This window comes from Phyllobates terribilis, unplaced genomic scaffold (assembly GCF_046119375.1).
Source record: "Phyllobates terribilis strain yellow unplaced genomic scaffold, ASM4611937v1 Scaffold_729__1_contigs__length_748246, whole genome shotgun sequence".
Lineage (NCBI taxonomy): Eukaryota > Metazoa > Chordata > Amphibia > Anura > Dendrobatidae > Phyllobates > Phyllobates terribilis.
The window spans coordinates 684968-703372 of record NW_027363489.1 but is presented as its reverse complement, the minus strand read 5'-3'; the positions used below and the strand labels follow the sequence as shown (position 1 = coordinate 703372).

The window sequence follows — 18405 nt, the reverse complement described above, 5'->3', positions numbered from 1 at the left end:
CATTACATTACATTACATGGCAATGCAATGCACAGTTGCTGAAGTTGAACCAAAATGAGCTTGTCATCTGGCTTCTGCAACTTTTAACATGAAAAATCCAATGAGGAGAAGAAAAGCAAAGCCAAAGAGTCCATCCCAAAATCCGACAAACAAGCAAAATGAACAAAAAGCATTGAATTCAATTCTTTCTGATTTTAGAAACTGCATTAAAGAAGGGGTGCACCGGTCCTGGAGATACTGCAATACCAGGTCAATGCGTGGAGTGGACAGAGCAAGCTCTTTTTCCATCTCCCTGTTCTAAAAATCCATTTAATATATGGTCCCCAGATAGGGGACGTATCAGATATTAAACTGATAAGAACAGATACTACACTTGATCTTAGCCAAAAGGCCGAGAAGCGATAACCAGAATTGGTTTCCGACTACGGTGCCACCCAAGGATTCTGAAAAGTCCATTTGTGGAGATGGCCACCTGGACTCCCGTTAAGAAGACATGCTGTCAACCTCTAGATCCCTCACATGCCTGCACTTTTCGGCTTGCTGCTGCTGCAATCCACGCGTTTTAGATCTGCATAACTCCACCTCTTTTAGCACAGTACCCTCAACCCCCGGCTGTTCCCACCCGCCTCAACACCGTTGGAAGGGAGGAGAACCAATTAAGGCGGGGGGGGGGGTGGAACGAGCAGCTGTCTACCCTTAGCAGGAGGGTTGCTGATTAATTACCTCTCCTGCTGCTGCTGCTGCTGGCTGTCCAGCAGCAGACTGAAGGTGGCTGCTGCTGTGCGCAGGTATATAAAGGCTCAGAGCCTATTATGACACGCGCAGCCAGCGTTCCATTGCCACATTCCGTCTACTGCAGGCGGGATACCTGGATGGCTGAATGTCACTGAGAAGCTCACAGAGACCGCCATAAGCAACAGTTTAAAAGAATGCCACAGACTAATCAACCAAACTTTTTGGGTTGGTTTCTCTTTTATAGTCTGCAGGCATTAAATGAAAGAAGTCAGTGTTCCAGCAGAGGGAGACAACGTTTCAGAAAAGGCATTGTAGCAAACCAAAAAAGAAATTTTAAGCGCAGCAGAGTAACCAGCTCACATACCTGTTAGCTCAGGTGAGTTTAAAAGGCTGCTGTTGATAACAAGGGCATTTGCTAAATAGATGGTGTGTGTGCAACAATATACTGAAAGGTCAATTATATTGTGCAGCTTATCTCACCACCTGTAGTTATTTAGGTGAAAGCTCCAAAATGCTTGCCTAATATGTCTGTTTATCCAAAAGGAAGTATAGAGGGAGAGCTAGATAGATAGCATTGCATTACATTACATTACATGGCAATGCAATGCACAGTTGCTGAACTTGAACCAAAATGAGCTTGTCATCTGGCTTCTGCAACTTTTAACATGAAAAATCCAATGAGGAGAAGAAAAGCAAAGCCAAAGAGTCCATCCCAAAATCCGACAAACAAGCAAAATGAACAAAAAGCATTGAATTCAATTCTTTCTGATTTTAGAAACTGCATTAAAGAAGGGGTGCACCGGTCCTGGAGATACTGCAATACCAGGTCAATGCGTGGAGTGGACAGAGCAAGCTCTTTTTCCATCTCCCTGTTCTAAAAATCCATTTAATATATGGTCCCCAGATAGGGGACGTATCAGATATTAAACTGATAAGAACAGATACTACACTTGATCTTAGCCAAAAGGCCGAGAAGCGATAACCAGAATTGGTTTCCGACTACGGTGCCACCCAAGGATTCTGAAAAGTCCATTTGTGCAGATGGCCACCTGGACTCCCGTTAAGAAGACATGCTGTCAACCTCTAGATCCCTCACATGCCTGCACTTTTCGGCTTGCTGCTGATGCAATCCACGCGTTTTAGATCTGCATAACTCCACCTCTTTTAGCACAGTACCCTCAACCCCCGGCTGTTCCCACCCGCCTCAACACCGTTGGAAGGGAGGAGAACCAATTAAGGCGGGGGGGGGGGGGGGGTGGAACGAGCAGCTGTCTACCCTTAGCAGGAGGGTTGCTGATTAATTACCTCTCCTGCTGCTGCTGCTGCTGGCTGTCCAGCAGCAGACTGAAGGTGGCTGCTGCTGTGCGCAGGTATATAAAGGCTCAGAGCCTATTATGACACGCGCAGCCAGCGTTCCATTGCCACATTCCGTCTACTGCAGGCGGGATACCTGGATGGCTGAATGTCACTGAGAAGCTCACAGAGACCGCCATAAGCAACAGTTTAAAAGAATGCCACAGACTAATCAACCAAACTTTTTGGGTTGGTTTCTCTTTTATAGTCTGCAGGCATTAAATGAAAGAAGTCAGTGTTCCAGCAGAGGGAGACAACGTTTCAGAAAAGGCATTGTAGCAAACCAAAAAAGAAATTTTAAGCGCAGCAGAGTAACCAGCTCACATACCTGTTAGCTCAGGTGAGTTTAAAAGGCTGCTGTTGATAACAAGGGCATTTGCTAAATAGATGGTGTGTGTGCAACAATATACTGAAAGGTCAATTATATTGTGCAGCTTATCTCACCACCTGTAGTTATTTAGGTGAAAGCTCCAAAATGCTTGCCTAATATGTCTGTTTATCCAAAAGGAAGTATAGAGGGAGAGCTAGATAGATAGCATTGCATTACATTACATTACATGGCAATGCAATGCACAGTTGCTGAAGTTGAACCAAAATGAGCTTGTCATCTGGCTTCTGCAACTTTTAACATGAAAAATCCAATGAGGAGAAGAAAAGCAAAGCCAAAGAGTCCATCCCAAAATCCGACAAACAAGCAAAATGAACAAAAAGCATTGAATTCAATTCTTTCTGATTTTAGAAACTGCATTAAAGAAGGGGTGCACCGGTCCTGGAGATACTGCAATACCAGGTCAATGCGTGGAGTGGACAGAGCAAGCTCTTTTTCCATCTCCCTGTTCTAAAAATCCATTTAATATATGGTCCCCAGATAGGGGACGTATCAGATATTAAACTGATAAGAAAAGATACTACACTTGATCTTAGCCAAAAGGCCGAGAAGCGATAACCAGAATTGGTTTCCGACTACGATGCCACCCAAGGATTCTGAAAAGTCCATTTGTGGAGATGGCCACCTGGACTCCCGTTAAGAAGACATGCTGTCAACCTCTAGATCCCTCACATGCCTGCACTTTTCGGCTTGCTGCTGCTGCAATCCACGCGTTTTAGATCTGCATAACTCCACCTCTTTTAGCACAGTACCCTCAACCCCCGGCTGTTCCCACCCGCCTCAACACCGTTGGAAGGGAGGAGAACCAATTAAGGCGGGGGGGGGGGGGGTGGAACGAGCAGCTGTCTACCCTTAGCAGGAGGGTTGCTGATTAATTACCTCTCCTGCTGCTGCTGCTGCTGGCTGTCCAGCAGCAGACTGAAGGTGGCTGCTGCTGTGCGCAGGTATATAAAGGCTCAGAGCCTATTATGACACGCGCAGCCAGCGTTCCATTGCCACATTCCGTCTACTGCAGGCGGGATACCTGGATGGCTGAATGTCACTGAGAAGCTCACAGAGACCGCCATAAGCAACAGTTTAAAAGAATGCCACAGACTAATCAACCAAACTTTTTGGGTTGGTTTCTCTTTTATAGTCTGCAGGCATTAAATGAAAGAAGTCAGTGTTCCAGCAGAGGGAGACAACGTTTCAGAAAAGGCATTGTAGCAAACCAAAAAAGAAATTTTAAGCGCAGCAGAGTAACCAGCTCACATACCTGTTAGCTCAGGTGAGTTTAAAAGGCTGCTGTTGATAACAAGGGCATTTGCTAAATAGATGGTGTGTGTGCAACAATATACTGAAAGGTCAATTATATTGTGCAGCTTATCTCACCACCTGTAGTTATTTAGGTGAAAGCTCCAAAATGCTTGCCTAATATGTCTGTTTATCCAAAAGGAAGTATAGAGGGAGAGCTAGATAGATAGCATTGCATTACATTACATTACATGGCAATGCAATGCACAGTTGCTGAAGTTGAACCAAAATGAGCTTGTCATCTGGCTTCTGCAACTTTTAACATGAAAAATCCAATGAGGAGAAGAAAAGCAAAGCCAAAGAGTCCATCCCAAAATCCGACAAACAAGCAAAATGAACAAAAAGCATTGAATTCAATTCTTTCTGATTTTAGAAACTGCATTAAAGAAGGGGTGCACCGGTCCTGGAGATACTGCAATACCAGGTCAATGCGTGGAGTGGACAGAGCAAGCTCTTTTTCCATCTCCCTGTTCTAAAAATCCATTTAATATATGGTCCCCAGATAGAGGACGTATCAGATATTAAACTGATAAGAACAGATACTACACTTGATCTTAGCCAAAAGGCCGAGAAGCGATAACCAGAATTGGTTTCCGACTACGGTGCCACCCAAGGATTCTGAAAAGTCCATTTGTGCAGATGGCCACCTGGACTCCCGTTAAGAAGACATGCTGTCAACCTCTAGATCCCTCACATGCCTGCACTTTTCGGCTTGCTGCTGCTGCAATCCACGCGTTTTAGATCTGCACAACTCCACCTCTTTTAGCACAGTACCCTCAACCCCCGGCTGTTCCCACCCGCCTCAACACCGTTGGAAGGGAGGAGAACCAATTAAGGCGGGGGGGGGGGTGGAACGAGCAGCTGTCTACCCTTAGCAGGAGGGTTGCTGATTAATTACCTCTCCTGCTGCTGCTGCTGCTGGCTGTCCAGCAGCAGACTGAAGGTGGCTGCTGCTGTGCGCAGGTATATAAAGGCTCAGAGCCTATTATGACACGCGCAGCCAGCGTTCCATTGCCACATTCCGTCTACTGCAGGCGGGATACCTGGATGGCTGAATGTCACTGAGAAGCTCACAGAGACCGCCATAAGCAACAGTTTAAAAGAATGCCACAGACTAATCAACCAAACTTTTTGGGTTGGTTTCTCTTTTATAGTCAGCAGGCATTAAATGAAAGAAGTCAGTGTTCCAGCAGAGGGAGACAACGTTTCAGAAAAGGCATTGTAGCAAACCAAAAAAGAAATTTTAAGCGCAGCAGAGTAACCAGCTCACATACCTGTTAGCTCAGGTGAGTTTAAAAGGCTGCTGTTGATAACAAGGGCATTTGCTAAATAGATGGTGTGTGTGCAACAATATACTGAAAGGTCAATTATATTGTGCAGCTTATCTCACCACCTGTAGTTATTTAGGTGAAAGCTCCAAAATGCTTGCCTAATATGTCTGTTTATCCAAAAGGAAGTATAGAGGGAGAGCTAGATAGATAGCATTGCATTACATTACATTACATGGCAATGCAATGCACAGTTGCTGAAGTTGAACCAAAATGAGCTTGTCATCTGGCTTCTGCAACTTTTAACATGAAAAATCCAATGAGGAGAAGAAAAGCAAAGCCAAAGAGTCCATCCCAAAATCCGACAAACAAGCAAAATGAACAAAAAGCATTGAATTCAATTCTTTCTGATTTTAGAAACTGCATTAAAGAAGGGGTGCACCGGTCCTGGAGATACTGCAATACCAGGTCACTGCGTGGAGTGGACAGAGCAAGCTCTTTTTCCATCTCCCTGTTCTAAAAATCCATTTAATTTCTGGTCCCCAGATAGGGGACGTATCAGATATTAAACTGATAAGAAAAGATACTACACTTGATCTTAGCCAAAAGGCCGAGAAGCGATAACCAGAATTGGTTTCCGACTACGATGCCACCCAAGGATTCTGAAAAGTCCATTTGTGGAGATGGCCACCTGGACTCCCGTTAAGAAGACATGCTGTCAACCTCTAGATCCCTCACATGCCTGCACTTTTCGGCTTGCTGCTGCTGCAATCCACGCGTTTTAGATCTGCATAACTCCACCTCTTTTAGCACAGTACCCTCAACCCCCGGCTGTTCCCACCCGCCTCAACACCGTTGGAAGGGAGGAGAACCAATTAAGGCGGGGGGGGGGGGGTGGAACGAGCAGCTGTCTACCCTTAGCAGGAGGGTTGCTGATTAATTACCTCTCCTGCTGCTGCTGCTGCTGGCTGTCCAGCAGCAGACTGAAGGTGGCTGCTGCTGTGCGCAGGTATATAAAGGCTCAGAGCCTATTATGACACGCGCAGCCAGCGTTCCATTGCCACATTCCGTCTACTGCAGGCGGGATACCTGGATGGCTGAATGTCACTGAGAAGCTCACAGAGACCGCCATAAGCAACAGTTTAAAAGAATGCCACAGACTAATCAACCAAACTTTTTGGGTTGGTTTCTCTTTTATAGTCTGCAGGCATTAAATGAAAGAAGTCAGTGTTCCAGCAGAGGGAGACAACGTTTCAGAAAAGGCATTGTAGCAAACCAAAAAATAAATTTTAAGCGCAGCAGAGTAACCAGCTCACATACCTGTTAGCTCAGGTGAGTTTAAAAGGCTGCTGTTGATAACAAGGGCATTTGCTAAATAGATGGTGTGTGTGCAACAATATACTGAAAGGTCAATTATATTGTGCAGCTTATCTCACCACCTGTAGTTATTTAGGTGAAAGCTCCAAAATGCTTGCCTAATATGTCTGTTTATCCAAAAGGAAGTATAGAGGGAGAGCTAGATAGATAGCATTGCATTACATTACATTACATGGCAATGCAATGCACAGTTGCTGAAGTTGAACCAAAATGAGCTTGTCATCTGGCTTCTGCAACTTTTAACATGAAAAATCCAATGAGGAGAAGAAAAGCAAAGCCAAAGAGTCCATCCCAAAATTCGACAAACAAGCAAAATGAACAAAAAGCATTGAATTCAATTCTTTCTGATTTTAGAAACTGCATTAAAGAAGGGGTGCACCGGTCCTGGAGATACTGCAATACCAGGTCAATGCGTGGAGTGGACAGAGCAAGCTCTTTTTCCATCTCCCTGTTCTAAAAATCCATTTAATATATGGTCCCCAGATAGGGGACGTATCAGATATTAAACTGATAAGAACAGATACTACACTTGATCTTAGCCAAAAGGCCGAGAAGCGATAACCAGAATTGGTTTCCGACTACGGTGCCACCCAAGGATTCTGCAAAGTCCATTTGTGGAGATGGCCACCTGGACTCCCGTTAAGAAGACATGCTGTCAACCTCTAGATCCCTCACATGCCTGCACTTTTCGGCTTGCTGCTGCTGCAATCCACGCGTTTTAGATCTGCATAACTCCACCTCTTTTAGCACAGTACCCTCAACCCCCGGCTGTTCCCACCCGCCTCAACACCGTTGGAAGGGAGGAGAACCAATTAAGGCGGGGGGGGGGGTGGAACGAGCAGCTGTCTACCCTTAGCAGGAGGGTTGCTGATTAATTACCTCTCCTGCTGCTGCTGCTGCTGGCTGTCCAGCAGCAGACTGAAGGTGGCTGCTGCTGTGCGCAGGTATATAAAGGCTCAGAGCCTATTATGACACGCGCAGCCAGCGTTCCATTGCCACATTCCGTCTACTGCAGGCGGGATACCTGGATGGCTGAATGTCACTGAGAAGCTCACAGAGACCGCCATAAGCAACAGTTTAAAAGAATGCCACAGACTAATCAACCAAACTTTTTGGGTTGGTTTCTCTTTTATAGTCTGCAGGCATTAAATGAAAGAAGTCAGTGTTCCAGCAGAGGGAGACAACGTTTCAGAAAAGGCATTGTAGCAAACCAAAAAAGAAATTTTAAGCGCAGCAGAGTAACCAGCTCACATACCTGTTAGCTCAGGTGAGTTTAAAAGGCTGCTGTTGATAACAAGGGCATTTGCTAAATAGATGGTGTGTGTGCAACAATATACTGAAAGGTCAATTATATTGTGCAGCTTATCTCACCACCTGTAGTTATTTAGGTGAAAGCTCCAAAATGCTTGCCTAATATGTCTGTTTATCCAAAAGGAAGTATAGAGGGAGAGCTAGATAGATAGCATTGCATTACATTACATTACATGGCAATGCAATGCACAGTTGCTGAAGTTGAACCAAAATGAGCTTGTCATCTGGCTTCTGCAACTTTTAACATGAAAAATCCAATGAGGAGAAGAAAAGCAAAGCCAAAGAGTCCATCCCAAAATCCGACAAACAAGCAAAATGAACAAAAAGCATTGAATTCAATTCTTTCTGATTTTAGAAACTGCATTAAAGAAGGGGTGCACCGGTCCTGGAGATACTGCAATACCAGGTCAATGCGTGGAGTGGACAGAGCAAGCTCTTTTTCCATCTCCCTGTTCTAAAAATCCATTTAATATATGGTCCCCAGATAGGGGACGTATCAGATATTAAACTAATAAGAACAGATACTACACTTGATCTTAGCCAAAAGGCCGAGAAGCGATAACCAGAATTGGTTTCCGACTATGGTGCCACCCAAGGATTCTGAAAAGTCCATTTGTGGAGATGGCCACCTGGACTCCCGTTAAGAAGACATGCTGTCAACCTCTAGATCCCTCACATGCCTGCACTTTTCGGCTTGCTGCTGCTGCAATCCACGCGTTTTAGATCTGCATAACTCCACCTCTTTTAGCACAGTACCCTCAACCCCCGGCTGTTCCCACCCGCCTCAACACCGTTGGAAGGGAGGAGAACCAATTAAGGCGGGGGGGGGGGTGGAACGAGCAGCTGTCTACCCTTAGCAGGAGGGTTGCTGATTAATTACCTCTCCTGCTGCTGCTGCTGCTGGCTGTCCAGCAGCAGACTGAAGGTGGCTGCTGCTGTGCGCAGGTATATAAAGGCTCAGAGCCTATTATGACACGCGCAGCCAGCGTTCCATTGCCACATTCCGTCTACTGCAGGCGGGATACCTGGATGGCTGAATGTCACTGAGAAGCTCACAGAGACCGCCATAAGCAACAGTTTAAAAGAATGCCACAGACTAATCAACCAAACTTTTTGGGTTGGTTTCTCTTTTATAGTCTGCAGGCATTAAATGAAAGAAGTCAGTGTTCCAGCAGAGGGAGACAACGTTTCAGAAAAGGCATTGTAGCAAACCAAAAAAGAAATTTTAAGCGCAGCAGAGTAACCAGCTCACATACCTGTTAGCTCAGGTGAGTTTAAAAGGCTGCTGTTGATAACAAGGGCATTTGCTAAATAGATGGTGTGTGTGCAACAATATACTGAAAGGTCAATTATATTGTGCAGCTTATCTCACCACCTGTAGTTATTTAGGTGAAAGCTCCAAAATGCTTGCCTAATATGTCTGTTTATCCAAAAGGAAGTATAGAGGGAGAGCTAGATAGATAGCATTGCATTACATTACATTACATGGCAATGCAATGCACAGTTGCTGAAGTTGAACCAAAATGAGCTTGTCATCTGGCTTCTGCAACTTTTAACATGAAAAATCCAATGAGGAGAAGAAAAGCAAAGCCAAAGAGTCCATCCCAAAATCCGACAAACAAGCAAAATGAACAAAAAGCATTGAATTCAATTCTTTCTAAATTTAAGAAACTGCATTAAAGAAGGGGTGCACCGGTCCTGGAGATACTGCAATACCAGGTCAATGCGTGGAGTGGACAGAGCAAGCTCTTTTTCCATCTCCCTGTTCTAAAAATCCATTTAATATATGGTCCCCAGATAGGGGACGTATCAGATATTAAACTGATAAGAACAGATACTACACTTGATCTTAGCCAAAAGGCCGAGAAGCGATAACCAGAATTGGTTTCCGACTACGGTGCCACCCAAGGATTCTGAAAAGTCCATTTGTGGAGATGGCCACCTGGACTCCCGTTAAGAAGACATGCTGTCAACCTCTAGATCCCTCACATGCCTGCACTTTTCGGCTTGCTGCTGCTGCAATCCACGCGTTTTAGATCTGCATAACTCCACCTCTTTTAGCACAGTACCCTCAACCCCCGGCTGTTCCCACCCGCCTCAACACCGTTGGAAGGGAGGAGAACCAATTAAGGCGGGGGGGGGGGTGGAACGAGCAGCTGTCTACCCTTAGCAGGAGGGTTGCTGATTAATTACCTCTCCTGCTGCTGCTGCTGCTGGCTGTCCAGCAGCAGACTGAAGGTGGCTGCTGCTGTGCGCAGGTATATAAAGGCTCAGAGCCTATTATGACACGCGCAGCCAGCGTTCCATTGCCACATTCCGTCTACTGCAGGCGGGATACCTGGATGGCTGAATGTCACTGAGAAGCTCACAGAGACCGCCATAAGCAACAGTTTAAAAGAATGCCACAGACTAATCAACCAAACTATTTGGGTTGGTTTCTCTTTTATAGTCTGCAGGCATTAAATGAAAGAAGTCAGTGTTCCAGCAGAGGGAGACAACGTTTCAGAAAAGGCATTGTAGCAAACCAAAAAAGAAATTTTAAGCGCAGCAGAATAACCAGCTCACATACCTGTTAGCTCAGGTGAGTTTAAAAGGCTGCTGTTGATAACAAGGGCATTTGCTAAATAGATGGTGTGTGTGCAACAATATACTGAAAGGTCAATTATATTGTGCAGCTTATCTCACCACCTGTAGTTATTTAGGTGAAAGCTCCAAAATGCTTGCCTAATATGTCTGTTTATCCAAAAGGAAGTATAGAGGGAGCGCTAGATAGATAGCATTGCATTACATTACATTACATGGCAATGCAATGCACAGTTGCTGAAGTTGAACCAAAATGAGCTTGTCATCTGGCTTCTGCAACTTTTAACATGAAAAATCCAATGAGGAGAAGAAAAGCAAAGCCAAAGAGTCCATCCCAAAATCCGACAAACAAGCAAAATTAACAAAAAGCATTGAATTCAATTCTTTCTGATTTTAGAAACTGCATTAAAGAAGGGGTGCACCGGTCCTGGAGATACTGCAATACCAGGTCAATGCGTGGAGTGGACAGAGCAAGCTCTTTTTCCATCTCCCTGTTCTAAAAATCCATTTAATATATGGTCCCCAGATAGGGGACGTATCAGATATTAAACTGATAAGAACAGATACTACACTTGATCTTAGCCAAAAGGCCGAGAAGCGATAACCAGAATTGGTTTCCGACTACGGTGCCACCCAAGGATTCTGAAAAGTCCATTTGTGGAGATGGCCACCTGGACTCCCGTTAAGAAGACATGCTGTCAACCTCTAGATCCCTCACATGCCTGCACTTTTCGGCTTGCTGCTGCTGCAATCCACGCGTTTTAGATCTACATAACTCCACCTCTTTTAGCACAGTACCCTCAACCCCCGGCTGTTCCCACCCGCCTCAACACCGTTGGAAGGGAGGAGAACCAATTAAGGCGGGGGGGGGGGGTGGAACGAGCAGCTGTCTACCCTTAGCAGGAGGGTTGCTGATTAATTACCTCTCCTGCTGCTGCTGCTGCTGGCTGTCCAGCAGCAGACTGAAGGTGGCTGCTGCTGTGCGCAGGTATATAAAGGCTCAGAGCCTATTATGACACGCGCAGCCAGCGTTCCATTGCCACATTCCGTCTACTGCAGGCGGGATACCTGGATGGCTGAATGTCACTGAGAAGCTCACAGAGACCGCCATAAGCAACAGTTTAAAAGAATGCCACAGACTAATCAACCAAACTTTTTGGGTTGGTTTCTCTTTTATAGTCTGCAGGCATTAAATGAAAGAAGTCAGTGTTCCAGCAGAGGGAGACAACGTTTCAGAAAAGGCATTGTAGCAAACCAAAAAAGAAATTTTAAGCGCAGCAGAGTAACCAGCTCACATACCTGTTAGCTCAGGTGAGTTTAAAAGGCTGCTGTTGATAACAAGGGCATTTGCTAAATAGATGGTGTGTGTGCAACAATATACTGAAAGGTCAATTATATTGTGCAGCTTATCTCACCACCTGTAGTTATTTAGGTGAAAGCTCCAAAATGCTTGCCTAATATGTCTGTTTATCCAAAAGGAAGTATAGAGGGAGAGCTAGATAGATAGCATTGCATTACATTACATTACATGGCAATGCAATGCACAGTTGCTGAAGTTGAACCAAAATGAGCTTGTCATCTGGCTTCTGCAACTTTTAACATGAAAAATCCAATGAGGAGAAGAAAAGCAAAGCCAAAGAGTCCATCCCAAAATCCGACAAACAAGCAAAATGAACAAAAAGCATTGAATTCAATTCTTTCTGATTTTAGAAACTGCATTAAAGAAGGGGTGCACCGGTCCTGGAGATACTGCAATACCAGGTCAATGCGTGGAGTGGACAGAGCAAGCTCTTTTTCCATCTCCCTGTTCTAAAAATCCATTTAATATATGGTCCCCAGATAGGGGACGTATCAGATATTAAACTGATAAGAACAGATACTACACTTGATCTTAGCCAAAAGGCCGAGAAGCGATAACCAGAATTGGTTTCCGACTACGGTGCCACCCAAGGATTCTGAAAAGTCCATTTGTGGAGATGGCCACCTGGACTCCCATTAAGAAGACATGCTGTCAACCTCTAGATCCCTCACATGCCTGCACTTTTCGGCTTGCTGCTGCTGCAATCCACGCGTTTTAGATCTGCATAACTCCACCTCTTTTAGCACAGTACCCTCAACCCCCGGCTGTTCCCACCCGCCTCAACACCGTTGGAAGGGAGGAGAACCAATTAAGGCGGGGGGGGGTGGAACGAGCAGCTGTCTACCCTTAGCAGGAGGGTTGCTGATTAATTACCTCTCCTGCTGCTGCTGCTGCTGGCTGTCCAGCAGCAGACTGAAGGTGGCTGCTGCTGTGCCCAGGTATATAAAGGCTCAGAGCCTATTATGACACGCGCAGCCAGCGTTCCATTGCCACATTCCGTCTACTGCAGGCGGGATACCTGGATGGCTGAATGTCACTGAGAAGCTCACAGAGACCGCCATAAGCAACAGTTTAAAAGAATGCCACAGACTAATCAACCAAACTTTTTGGGTTGGTTTCTCTTTTATAGTCTGCAGGCATTAAATGAAAGAAGTCAGTGTTCCAGCAGAGGGAGACAACGTTTCAGAAAAGGCATTGTAGCAAACCAAAAAAGAAATTTTAAGCGCAGCAGAGTAACCAGCTCACATACCTGTTAGCTCAGGTGAGTTTAAAAGGCTGCTGTTGATAACAAGGGCATTTGCTAAATAGATGGTGTGTGTGCAACAATATACTGAAAGGTCAATTATATTGTGCAGCTTATCTCACCACCTGTAGTTATTTAGGTGAAAGCTCCAAAATGCTTGCCTAATATGTCTGTTTATCCAAAAGGAAGTATAGAGGGAGAGCTAGATAGATAGCATTGCATTACATTACATTACATGGCAATGCAATGCACAGTTGCTGAAGTTGAACCAAAATGAGCTTGTCATCTGGCTTCTGCAACTTTTAACATGAAAAATCCAATGAGGAGAAGAAAAGCAAAGCCAAAGAGTCCATCCCAAAATCCGACAAACAAGCAAAATGAACAAAAAGCATTGAATTCAATTCTTTCTGATTTTAGAAACTGCATTAAAGAAGGGGTGCACCGGTCCTGGAGATACTGCAATACCAGGTCAATGCGTGGAGTGGACAGAGCAAGCTCTTTTTCCATCTCCCTGTTCTAAAAATCCATTTAATATATGGTCCCCAGATAGGGGACGTATCAGATATTAAACTGATAAGAACAGATACTACACTTGATCTTAGCCAAAAGGCCGAGAAGCGATAACCAGAATTGGTTTCCGACTACGGTGCCACCCAAGGATTCTGAAAAGTCCATTTGTGGAGATGGCCACCTGGACTCCCGTTAAGAAGACATGCTGTCAACCTCTAGATCCCTCACATGCCTGCACTTTTCGGCTTGCTGCTGCTGCAATCCACGCGTTTTAGATCTGCATAACTCCACCTCTTTTAGCACAGTACCCTCAACCCCCGGCTGTTCCCACCCGCCTCAACACCGTTGGAAGGGAGGAGAACCAATTAAGGCGGGGGGGGGGGTGGAACGAGCAGCTGTCTACCCTTAGCAGGAGGGTTGCTGATTAATTACCTCTCCTGCTGCTGCTGCTGCTGGCTGTCCAGCAGCAGACTGATGGTGGCTGCTGCTGTGCGCAGGTATATAAAGGCTCAGAGCCTATTATGACACGCGCAGCCAGCGTTCCATTGCCACATTCCGTCTACTGCAGGCGGGATACCTGGATGGCTGAATGTCACTGAGAAGCTCACAGAGACCGCCATAAGCAACAGTTTAAAAGAATGCCACAGACTAATCAACCAAACTTTTTGGGTTGGTTTCTCTTTTATAGTCTGCAGGCATTAAATGAAAGAAGTCAGTGTTCCAGCAGAGGGAGACAACGTTTCAGAAAAGGCATTGTAGCAAACAAAAAAAGAAATTTTAAGCGCAGCAGAGTAACCAGCTCACATACCTGTTAGCTCAGGTGAGTTTAAAAGGCTGCTGTTGATAACAAGGGCATTTGCTAAATAGATGGTGTGTGTGCAACAATATACTGAAAGGTCAATTATATTGTGCAGCTTATCTCACCACCTGTAGTTATTTAGGTGAAAGCTCCAAAATGCTTGCCTAATATGTCTGTTTATCCAAAAGGAAGTATAGAGGGAGAGCTAGATAGATAGCATTGCATTACATTACATTACATGGCAATGCAATGCACAGTTGCTGAAGTTGAACCAAAATGAGCTTGTCATCTGGCTTCTGCAACTTTTAACATGAAAAATCCAATGAGGAGAAGAAAAGCAAAGCCAAAGAGTCCATCCCAAAATCCGACAAACAAGCAAAATGAACAAAAAGCATTGAATTCAATTCTTTCTGATTTTAGAAACTGCATTAAAGAAGGGGTGCACCGGTCCTGGAGATACTGCAATACCAGGTCAATGCGTGGAGTGGACAGAGCAAGCTCTTTTTCCATCTCCCTGTTCTAAAAATCCATTTAATATATGGTCCCCAGATAGGGGACGTATCAGATATTAAACTGATAAGAACAGATACTACACTTGATCTTAGCCAAAAGGCCGAGAAGCGATAACCAGAATTGGTTTCCGACTACGGTGCCACCCAAGGATTCTGAAAAGTCCATTTGTGGAGATGGCCACCTGGACTCCCGTTAAGAAGACATGCTGTCAACCTCTAGATCCCTCACATGCCTGCACTTTTCGGCTTGCTGCTGCTGCAATCCACGCGTTTTAGATCTGCATAACTCCACCTCTTTTAGCACAGTACCCTCAACCCCCGGCTGTTCCCACCCGCCTCAACACCGTTGGAAGGGAGGAGAACCAATTAAGGCGGGGGGGGGGGGGGTGGAACGAGCAGCTGTCTACCCTTAGCAGGAGGGTTGCTGATTAATTACCTCTCCTGCTGCTGCTGCTGCTGGCTGTCCAGCAGCAGACTGAAGGTGGCTGCTGCTGTGCGCAGGTATATAAAGGCTCAGAGCCTATTATGACACGCGCAGCCAGCGTTCCATTGCCACATTCCGTCTACTGCAGGCGGGATACCTGGATGGCTGAATGTCACTGAGAAGCTCACAGAGACCGCCATAAGCAACAGTTTAAAAGAATGCCACAGACTAATCAACCAAACTTTTTGGGTTGGTTTCTCTTTTATAGTCTGCAGGCATTAAATGAAAGAAGTCAGTGTTCCAGCAGAGGGAGACAACGTTTCAGAAAAGGCATTGTAGCAAACCAAAAAAGAAATTTTAAGCGCAGCAGAGTAACCAGCTCACATACCTGTTAGCTCAGGTGAGTTTAAAAGGCTGCTGTTGATAACAAGGGCATTTGCTAAATAGATGGTGTGTGTGCAACAATATACTGAAAGGTCAATTATATTGTGCAGCTTATCTCACCACCTGTAGTTATTTAGGTGAAAGCTCCAAAATGCTTGCCTAATATGTCTGTTTATCCAAAAGGAAGTATAGAGGGAGAGCTAGATAGATAGCATTGCATTACATTACATTACATGGCAATGCAATGCACAGTTGCTGAAGTTGAACCAAAATGAGCTTGTCATTTGGCTTCTGCAACTTTTAACATGAAAAATCCAATAAGGAGAAGAAAAGCAAAGCCAAAGAGTCCATCCCAAAATCCGACAAACAAGCAAAATGAACAAAAAGCATTGAATTCAATTCTTTCTGATTTTAGAAACTGCATTAAAGAAGGGGTGCACCGGTCCTGGAGATACTGCAATACCAGGTCAATGCGTGGAGTGGACAGAGCAAGCTCTTTTTCCATCTCCCTGTTCTAAAAATCCATTTAATATATGGTCCCCAGATAGGGGACGTATCAGATATTAAACTGATAAGAACAGATACTACACTTGATCTTAGCCAAAAGGCCGAGAAGCGATAACCAGAATTGGTTTCCGACTACGGTGCCACCCAAGGATTCTGAAAAGTCCATTTGTGGAGATGGCCACCTGGACTCCCGTTAAGAAGACATGCTGTCAACCTCTAGATCCCTCACATGCCTGCACTTTTCGGCTTGCTGCTGCTGCAATCCACGCGTTTTAGATCTGCATAACTCCACCTCTTTTAGCACAGTACCCTCAACCCCCGGCTGTTCCCACCCGCCTCAACACCGTTGGAAGGGAGGAGAACCAATTAAGGCGGGGGGGGGGGGGGGTGGAACGAGCAGCTGTCTACCCTTAGCAGGAGGGTTGCTGATTAATTACCTCTCCTGCTGCTGCTGCTGCTGGCTGTCCAGCAGCAGACTGAAGGTGGCTGCTGCTGTGCGCAGGTATATAAAGGCTCAGAGCCTATTATGACACGCGCAGCCAGCGTTCCATTGCCACATTCCGTCTACTGCAGGCGGGATACCTGGATGGCTGAATGTCACTGAGAAGCTCACAGAGACCGCCATAAGCAACAGTTTAAAAGAATGCCACAAACTAATCAACCAAACTTTTTGGGTTGGTTTCTCTTTTATAGTCTGCAGGCATTAAATGAAAGAAGTCAGTGTTCCAGCAGAGGGAGACAACGTTTCAGAAAAGGCATTGTAGCAAACCAAAAAAGAAATTTTAAGCGCAGCAGAGTAACCAGCTCACATACCTGTTAGCTCAGGTGAGTTTAAAAGGCTGCTGTTGATAACAAGGGCATTTGCTAAATAGATGGTGTGTGTGCAACAATATACTGAAAGGTCAATTATATTGTGCAGCTTATCTCACCACCTGTAGTTATTTAGGTGAAAGCTCCAAAATGCTTGCCTAATATGTCTGTTTATCCAAAAGGAAGTATAGAGGGAGAGCTAGATAGATAGCATTGCATTACATTACATTACATGGCAATGCAATCCACAGTTGCTGAAGTTGAACCAAAATGAGCTTGTCATCTGGCTTCTGCAACTTTTAACATGAAAAATCCAATGAGGAGAAGAAAAGCAAAGCCAAAGAGTCCATCCCAAAATCCGACAAACAAGCAAAATGAACAAAAAGCATTGAATTCAATTCTTTCTGATTTTAGAAACTGCATTAAAGAAGGGGTGCACCGGTCCTGGAGATACTGCAATACCAGGTCAATGCGTGGAGTGGACAGAGCAAGCTCTTTTTCCATCTCCCTGTTCTAAAAATCCATTTAATGTATGGTCCCCAGATAGGGGACGTATCAGATATTAAACTGATAAGAACAGATACTACACTTGATCTTAGCCAAAAGGCCGAGAAGCGATAACCAGAATTGGTTTCCGACTACGGTGCCACCCAAGGATTCTGAAAAGTCCATTTGTGGAGATGGCCACCTGGACTCCCGTTAAGAAGACATGCTGTCAACCTCTAGATCCCTCACATGCCTGCACTTTTCGGCTTGCTGCTGCTGCAATCCACGCGTTTTAGATCTGCATAACTCCACCTCTTTTAGCACAGTACCCTCAACCCCCGGCTGTTCCCACCCGCTTCAACACCGTTGGAAGGGAGGAGAACCAATTAAGGCGGGGGGGGGTGGAACGAGCAGCTGTCTACCCTTAGCAGGAGGGTTGCTGATTAATTACCTCTCCTGCTGCTGCTGCTGCTGGCTGTCCAGCAGCAGACTGAAGGTGGCTGCTGCTGTGCGCAGGTATATAAAGGCTCAGAGCCTATTATGACACGCGCAGCCAGCGTTCCATTGCCACATTCCGTCTACTGCAGGCGGGATACCTGGATGGCTGAATGTCACTGAGAAGCTCACAGAGACCGCCATAAGCAACAGTTTAAAAGAATGCCACAGACTAATCAACCAAACTTTTTGGGTTGGTTTCTCTTTTATAGTCTGCAGGCATTAAATGAAAGAAGTCAGTGTTCCAGCAGAGGGAGACAACGTTTCAGAAAAGGCATTGTAGCAAACCAAAAAAGAAATTTTAAGCGCAGCAGAGTAACCAGCTCACATACCTGTTAGCTCAGGTGAGTTTAAAAGGCTGCTGTTGATAACAAGGGCATTTGCTAAATAGATGGTGTGTGTGCAACAATATACTGAAAGGTCAATTATATTGTGCAGCTTATCTCACCACCTGTAGTTATTTAGGTGAAAGCTCCAAAATGCTTGCCTAATATGTCTGTTTATCCAAAAGGAAGTATAGAGGGAGAGCTAGATAGATAGCATTGCATTACATTACATTACATGGCA

The 18405-nt window shown here is 45.1% G+C and overlaps 14 non-coding genes across 14 annotated transcripts; all 14 read right to left on the bottom strand.

Moving 5' to 3' along the window:
• Positions 1-212: 212 nt before the first annotated feature.
• On the bottom strand, positions 213-403 carry LOC141237204 (U2 spliceosomal RNA). Its single transcript, XR_012302763.1, has one exon. It is a non-coding gene; the product is annotated as a U2 spliceosomal RNA (small nuclear RNA).
• A 1121-nt stretch (positions 404-1524) lies between these two features.
• On the bottom strand, positions 1525-1715 carry LOC141237203 (U2 spliceosomal RNA). The gene has a single exon (XR_012302762.1). It is a non-coding gene; the product is annotated as a U2 spliceosomal RNA (small nuclear RNA).
• Positions 1716-2841: 1126 nt separating this feature from the next.
• On the bottom strand, positions 2842-3032 carry LOC141237349 (U2 spliceosomal RNA). The gene has a single exon (XR_012302904.1). It is a non-coding gene; the product is annotated as a U2 spliceosomal RNA (small nuclear RNA).
• A 1124-nt stretch (positions 3033-4156) lies between these two features.
• On the bottom strand, positions 4157-4347 carry LOC141237265 (U2 spliceosomal RNA). Its single transcript, XR_012302821.1, has one exon. It is a non-coding gene; the product is annotated as a U2 spliceosomal RNA (small nuclear RNA).
• A 1121-nt stretch (positions 4348-5468) lies between these two features.
• LOC141237372 (U2 spliceosomal RNA) lies at positions 5469-5659 on the bottom strand. The gene has a single exon (XR_012302926.1). It is a non-coding gene; the product is annotated as a U2 spliceosomal RNA (small nuclear RNA).
• A 1123-nt stretch (positions 5660-6782) lies between these two features.
• LOC141237202 (U2 spliceosomal RNA) lies at positions 6783-6973 on the bottom strand. The gene has a single exon (XR_012302761.1). It is a non-coding gene; the product is annotated as a U2 spliceosomal RNA (small nuclear RNA).
• Positions 6974-8094: 1121 nt separating this feature from the next.
• LOC141237290 (U2 spliceosomal RNA) lies at positions 8095-8285 on the bottom strand. The gene has a single exon (XR_012302846.1). It is a non-coding gene; the product is annotated as a U2 spliceosomal RNA (small nuclear RNA).
• Positions 8286-9407: 1122 nt separating this feature from the next.
• LOC141237201 (U2 spliceosomal RNA) lies at positions 9408-9598 on the bottom strand. The gene has a single exon (XR_012302760.1). It is a non-coding gene; the product is annotated as a U2 spliceosomal RNA (small nuclear RNA).
• A 1121-nt stretch (positions 9599-10719) lies between these two features.
• On the bottom strand, positions 10720-10910 carry LOC141237200 (U2 spliceosomal RNA). Its single transcript, XR_012302759.1, has one exon. It is a non-coding gene; the product is annotated as a U2 spliceosomal RNA (small nuclear RNA).
• A 1122-nt stretch (positions 10911-12032) lies between these two features.
• LOC141237199 (U2 spliceosomal RNA) lies at positions 12033-12223 on the bottom strand. Its single transcript, XR_012302758.1, has one exon. It is a non-coding gene; the product is annotated as a U2 spliceosomal RNA (small nuclear RNA).
• A 1119-nt stretch (positions 12224-13342) lies between these two features.
• Positions 13343-13533, bottom strand: LOC141237198 (U2 spliceosomal RNA). The gene has a single exon (XR_012302757.1). It is a non-coding gene; the product is annotated as a U2 spliceosomal RNA (small nuclear RNA).
• A 1121-nt stretch (positions 13534-14654) lies between these two features.
• On the bottom strand, positions 14655-14845 carry LOC141237197 (U2 spliceosomal RNA). The gene has a single exon (XR_012302756.1). It is a non-coding gene; the product is annotated as a U2 spliceosomal RNA (small nuclear RNA).
• A 1124-nt stretch (positions 14846-15969) lies between these two features.
• Positions 15970-16160, bottom strand: LOC141237196 (U2 spliceosomal RNA). Its single transcript, XR_012302755.1, has one exon. It is a non-coding gene; the product is annotated as a U2 spliceosomal RNA (small nuclear RNA).
• Positions 16161-17285: 1125 nt separating this feature from the next.
• Positions 17286-17476, bottom strand: LOC141237262 (U2 spliceosomal RNA). Its single transcript, XR_012302818.1, has one exon. It is a non-coding gene; the product is annotated as a U2 spliceosomal RNA (small nuclear RNA).
• Positions 17477-18405: the final 929 nt, after the last annotated feature.